Here is a 7,356-nt window from a genome sequence, read left to right as displayed (position 1 = left end):
AGTAAAAAAAGTGGCCTCCAGCTTTCCTATTGCTGTTTTCCTTATAAAGAAAAAAAAGAGAAGGATTGCTGTAAGTGTCTGTCAGCACTGAGATGTGTGAAAACATCCAGCAGGAGCTCTGAACTGCAAGAGCCCGGAAAAATAAATGCCAGTGACCACACTCAGTAAGCATAACCAGCATCAGTGCTTGGCAGAAAGATGTAAATAGCAAAAATAATCACTGCTTTAAGTAGAAACATTCCTCCTTAGAAGAAAATAGAATAGCAAATAATCAGACTGGACTGAAAAATTTAGTTTAATTTTTTAATTCACTGCATTAAACTTTTATCATTAAGAATACTACCTAGAGCCAGAAAGATTCTCTAAATAATATATATCGACTATAAGAAGACTTTTGAGGAAACAGTGATGACTTTAGCAATGGAATCTATTTTCAAGTCCTGATCTTGTGGGGACTAATACCTTGAAAGTGATGAGTTTCATGCCACAATGCTTGGTCAGATTTCAACATGAACCATTCCCTGGCAGTTGACTTCTCAGTAACAAAATTTCATTCTGAAACGACACTGGAGAGCTGGTATCTTGCTGCAGATGCATCTTCCCCTGTAATTAATATCTATTATACATACATTGAATTCCTCTGGGAAATATGAGTTTGAAATGGGAATTTTGGCAGAACATTCTTGACTGCATCACAGATCTCCTGTTTTGTTTGCGAGCTGTATACATAGACCAGAATGTTTTCCAGATAAGGATGAAAGTGCAAAAACTATGTAAAAAGCCAATACTATTTATTATGGTAATTTTGCTTTATCTTCAATTAATGTTATAGGTTATTTTCAGTTCAGTGCTTAGAGGGTAGTGGATCATATACCTACGATTTTGTTTACTGATTTTTTGTTTACTGATTCTGTAAAATGAACTGTTATTTCAATTGAATATACTCTTAGGAAACCTTCATTTTTGCCCAACAACCCTAGCCTTAGTAAACACCATTCTTGGGCCTCAATCTTGTCCTCTCAGGAACATAGCTCTAAGAGTCTGCATTTATCTTTATAATTATATCTGACAGTTTATCTGGTTTTGGGAGGGCACATCTCAGTGTTGGCAGACAGCAATTTTACTGCACCCAGTTTTTCGGTAAATTGTAGTTAAGAATCATGGATGAAGTCCTGGTACTTTGCATTCTTTGTAAGAGTGTGACTAAAAGTAAGTTACAAAGTAATGTAATTTCTTTCTGCTTTGCCAGCGTTAAGAGAGTATTTTTCCCTAGAATCCCAGAAAACCTGTATAATATGCAATAACAATTACTGAAGACTGCAAGAGGTCTTCTTCCTGTTAACACATTACACACACTCACTACAAGTATCCATGCATACAAATTTCTAAATATATTCATATGAAAACTTATTCATTTTGTAAGCATGACAAAAACTTTACTGAACTTTAAGCCACAGACAAATGACTGTATTTTGGTTATGGCTCATTTCACAGCTCATCACAGAGATGGACTGGAGAGCTGATACAGGGTTCAGAGAGTCAGCAAAAAACTGTTTTGTAGAGACAGCAGAAAACCACACAAGCTCTGAGCAATACTGTCTCAGTGGCAAACAGACAGACAGACAGACAGACAGAGAGGCTGCCCCAGGCTTCAGATAACCAAATGGGCAGCAACTGTACTTCAAGCCATTAAATTTCTCAGAAAAAAAAAAAAAAAAAAAGAGCCTTTTATTTGCTGACCTCTGGGTCCATTTTGTCCTTTACCCTCTAAGAGGAAAACGTTTGCAAATCTCATACATAAATATTTTACAAAAAGTATGAGGAATTACTACAAAAGTTTCCTGAGCACATCCAGTATTTGTGGCTCCCATTACTGGTATCTGACAATGGATAGATATGTAAGGAATCAAATAGCATTACAATAACTGGTTATTACTATATGAGAAGTTAATTAAAACATAAAGTATTTCTATTAACTGAGGAATTATGTGATTTTTTTTAACAATATTGAAGCAATTTCTTCATTTAGCTGAAGAAAACAGAATCACTGTTCTGAAGATGTTTAAAGAAATAATACATTGGACTAGAATTACTTTTTTAATGAATGCAGTTAAAAAAAGTACTTATTTTAAGAACCAACAACAAAAAAAAATCACTCATTTGAAATTCAACATCTATTAAATTCTGATATCATTAGAGAGACACCCCATAAGATTAAATACATTCTAGAAAATGTTGGGACTTTTAAAAAAAGAGTTTCCTAGTCAGAAGATAACATGGGTACTGGGCAAGACTCTACTCATCCATGTAAGAGGAAACAACCCTCAGTCCTGAACCCTTGTGTGGAGACATGCCGGGGAGAACAGTGTCTGGCCTGATCCCAGGAACAGCTGAACCCAAGAGTACTATACCAAGCTAGTACCTTCCTTTCCCACTCACTGCCTCCAGTAAGTTACAAAAACAATCCGTGAAAAGAACATGGACAGCTCAGTATAGCAGATGTCTTTTTGCTCATAAAACCCGTAAGATTTTATACGGAACGTAACCACAGGCCAGCAAAAGAAACCTGAGTTCATGCAGACTTTCACAACGCATCTTTGTTTCTGGCGTGTCTTAGTGGTGAACAGAAGTATCCCAGGAATCCATGCATTGGATACTACTAACATCCAGCCTCTCCCCATGCAAAGCACTGAGAATACCAGGGACAAGTTCAGCACTGCAAAACCCACTTGCATACCTGGAATTAATCATACCAACATCTCTTAGTGAATATTGGCCTAAACACTCAAATTTCCATATATTTTAGTAAATCTCATTCCCCTTCATTCCACTGTGCAATCTGCATTTAACTAGACCTCCTCATTGGTGATACCACTATGAAATAGTTGATATCCCTATTAGAAGATATTTACTTCCTTAATTCTCTCCTTGAGTAATTTTATCTAGGTGTGCTTGTGTTTTTACTTTATCTCTGCCCAGGCTTTCTATTACTGCAGACTTGGGAATTCTTGACAAACAACTGTGAAAGGTTACTTGTAATTAGATTTCATAATGTAACTAATTCTAACAATGAAGTAAAATTCACCGTCCTGGCCTTCACATGACTTTGAACAAAAATTCCTGATAAAATTCATATTAATTTTAAAAGTGCTTGCTGTAGTCTGTTTTTCCCAATGTGACCAGTTAGGGTTTCTCCAATTTTTTTATCCTTTTTTTTTCTTATTTCTTTTTTTTCTTTTATTTCTTTTATATTGCATAATAACTTCTGAAGAAGAAATTATGGAACTTTGATTACCAAAAAACGTACTGAGAAAAAGAAGTTAAGCAAAACTTAATAGGTTCTTTTGGTGTCTTCATCACTCTATAGGAGCAAAGAAACAGTTAATTAGGACTGTGTCTGCAAGAAGAGGTAGTGAGAATCAATAGAAGAACTGTACTGAGAAACAGTGATAATGAGAATTGGATGTCAAACTGCTGTGCATATTTCACCATCTATAAGTAGAAATAGCTATTGCTTCTTCACCAAATACATGTTCCTGTTTACATACAGGAACAGAGAGAGATAGAGAGAGATAGAGATAGAGATAGAGATAGCGATAAAGAGATAGCAATAGAGATAGATAGGCATAGGCATATGTATAGACACAGATAGATTATATAGATACAGATATAAGAAAAAACAAGGAAATAATCCACTTTCCAGCTTTGTGTTTTACACCTGTGGTGACCACATTGCTCACATTCTTAAGTAAAAACCTTTACACCTTGTGTCTGGTTGTGTCATTATAGTGTTGCAAAATATTTGTATTCTGTTCTTTGTTATATTATTTTAATGCACTTCTCTGTCAATTCAAGGAAAGCTAATATGCATTGTATCCTAATTAGTCCACTTTTAATTTGCAGATTTATACACTCAGTTTTGGCTACAAACTCTAGGATATGAACCAAAGCTTAATAAATGGCAACGATCAAGAAAGTCACTACAGAAGTACCTTTGATTAGTAAACCAGTTTACTAATGTGCACATGTGTTCCCTAAGAGTGCTGAAGTCCACGAAGCACAGATTAGTGGTACTCAATTCAGAGATTATTGTAGTATATTAATTTCATGGTTGTTGCTCTGTTTCTTGGTTATAGACTCTGTGGTTTATGAAGAGGATATTGTGGAGCTCTTATACCAGCATTACTCTGGATTTAGGAAACCTTTTCACCATAGCAGGCATATGTCAGGCTACAAAGATATAAGAATGTGCTCCAGGAGGTTTGAAAAATCATGCTCCCTTAGTGTGACCCACAAAGCAGTATCACCTTCCTGAAACAGAAAGTCAGGTCCTCCTCCTGCAAAACAGAGATGCTGGTGTTTCAAACTCTAAGGTCTTTTCCAACCTTTCATCTGTCACAAGTCCAAAGACAAACACTGAGCACTTCTTTACAACAGCAATGAATGTTTCTTGATTGGACACATGAATCAAACACATGGAAAATACTATATAGTTCTTCATTACCCTGTTTCCCCAGGCACAAGCTTGCTTTGAGTGCTCTCATAACAGTACAGGAGACACAATAACTGATGCAAAGATTGCCTTGGTGTTAAAAGAGTGAAAAACCTGACATCTGTCAAAATAAACAATGACACTTTCAATATGTGTGAGAAGAAAAAATCTAGTGTAAAAACAAGCACGTGGACAGAGTAACCAACCAACCTTTAACTTGAACATACATAATTTTTCCTTCCTTTGTTTTACCTACCACCTTAATATCAGTCAATGCCTTTTAAAATATCTGTGTATATATTATGGCAATGGTAAGCTCAAACAAATAGTGTGAAATATACTGATGTTAACCCTCACCTAAGAATCTCTGATAGTTATGTTGAAATTAACATAAATATATGAAATTTAAAATTGCTCGCAGAATATGAATATTTTATTGATGTTAGTTATATATCCATGTCTCTCAGTCACTCTATACTACTTATTTTCAATCAAAAAATGAGGTGTCAGGACCCCCAAATAGCCTTAATTTGATTTTTTTTTCTAGCTCAGCAAAGAATTTTATTTGCTTTCAGTCCCCATGATATCAAGCTAAAAATACTAACATTTATCTACTATTTGTTCCTACTTCTGTACATCCTAAGGCTGCATCTGTACTAATAAATAGTCCAGGCAAGAGGGAGCAGGTTTGTACAGCAACAATTGGAGCTAAGGGCTGATGGCTGTGTCAAATGCACTTCAAAGGGTTTCACTACAGATCACCCCACAGGCTGGATGCTTGCTAGCAGCTAGAGCTCATTAGGTGAGTCTGTGGGATCCATTTTCCAGCTTGGTTTCATCCAAAAGAAATTAATTTAGCCTACTTCAAGACACATATGCCATGTGTACTAAAGAGAGGTATGTGAGGATTTCAAACGTGCGCTCCTGATCCAAACTCAGATGCTCGTGTAAGTGCATCTATTGAATTTAGCTGAAGCACTTATGCAGTAATGGAAAATATGGGAAACAGGCATTTGAGGACATAATGTGTCACACAAAGAGGAAGGGTACCACGTATTTATCAAAATTGACAAAGCTAATTTTTTTTTTAAAGTTTATTTTCACTTATTTCAATCACTATTTGTTAGAAAATCCTCACGTTTTTTATTTGTGTTTCCCACTTCCCTCTGAATCCTGGGTGGCCTGGTAATTTAATTAAATGACTTTTGGCCTGCTGTTTTGTAAATCAGTATTACCCCTATGTGTTTTTTAAATCATATTGCTTTGATCTACAGTGCATGCCAGCAGTCCTAGTGAGACTGTTTTAACTGTCGTTTGTTAAAGTACTCCTTTTCCTGTCAGTTCCCATAAGCAGAAGGACAAATCAGCTATGGACCTCTTTTCCACAAAGCAATTTTGCCATTCACCACAACTTTCATTGCACTTTGAGGTCTCCTTGTGAGCTGTTTCATCTGCTTTCTGTTCCAGTTGTCAGCTGTTTGCTTTTTTCTTTTCTTTGCCTCTCTCTTCATTCATCAGACATGCTTCTCTTCTGAAAAGCTTTTCTGTCGCTGTGGTTTCCCAGCTGTGGCTGTCTGGGTAAGCATGCTTTTACCTTATTCAGGCCCTGATTTTCCATATTTCATCTGCTTCTAAGTGCTAAGAGAAAGGCAATGTTAGACTGGGGCTTACCGAGACTGGAATTGGCTCTCCGTCAATGACTTGCTGTGGTAGCTTATCCAGTGCCAGTGTCTTCACTTTGTATCAGGGTCCCAGACCTTTTCATCTGTTTCTCAGGTCTGTGGAATCCAAACCGCCTGCTCCTTGGGAAGAGAACATAATTAATATCTTAAAATTCTTATTTTGAAAATGGGATCTTATGGACAGCCAATGGAATTTCATACTTCTCATCTTTATGACTACATGTGATTCTTAATCTGGTTAGAGCTTACATCTTTTTATGTCACTGTTTAAGGGTGAACAAGAAAAGTAGAAATTGTATCTGAACAAACACAAACCTAGAAATTTATTAAAATTCAATGTATATTTTTTTCTCTGAAAACCTTAAACCAGAAAGCATCCGGAATCACTCCCTTCCTGATCAATTTAATTTCTGGAAGCAGTTTGCAACACAAGCCAACACATTTTGTAAAGCAGCGTCTGTAATTTCCCCTTTTCATGACTTACTTTGAATGTTCCCATTTGTTCACAAACACAAATAAACAACTGTATTTATTGATTGGTTTTTGGGCAACTGGAAGACACATTATAGTACTCAGGTAACTGGTAAGAGCACAAGGGAAAAACTTCCACCTGAAGTTTATTTAAGGTAATATTAAATTATTTTGTGCTGTTTCTGCTATGTGTGCACATGATAACATTGTATTACCTTATGACAAAGCAAAGTTCTTCCTTTATAATGAGCCAAAATCAGTCTTAATGGCTTTTCAAGTTAGAATATGCATATGTTTGGAAAATTTTTTGCAATGTAACTGCAAGTCATTAAGGAATGTGATAAATTGGTTAGTGATAGTGTGGCTTGTATTCAACCTTGAGCAAAAAAATTAAGATTTATTTTGCTTTGATGAATTATAATTTCTGAAGTTGACTGCATGTCCTTGTTTGTGCTTTTTACTCTACGTTATGTAATATGATTTATAAAATCAGCACACTTTGTAGATTCAGTGCATGTGTTATATGTTTAATTTTTAATATATACAAGATCTGGGGTTTAAAACATATTAAGTTCATCACTTTCCAGATGTCACACTTCTGTATCCATGATACACTTTGTATGAACTTAACTGCAGAGTTAATAGGAATTTTTTCAAAATTCTGAACCAAATGGAGAAACAAATAAGAATAAAGAACAAGTCTTCCACATG

This window comes from Corvus hawaiiensis, chromosome 4 (genome assembly GCF_020740725.1).
Source record: "Corvus hawaiiensis isolate bCorHaw1 chromosome 4, bCorHaw1.pri.cur, whole genome shotgun sequence".
Taxonomy (NCBI): domain Eukaryota; kingdom Metazoa; phylum Chordata; class Aves; order Passeriformes; family Corvidae; genus Corvus; species Corvus hawaiiensis.
This window is presented reverse-complemented; position numbering follows the sequence as displayed.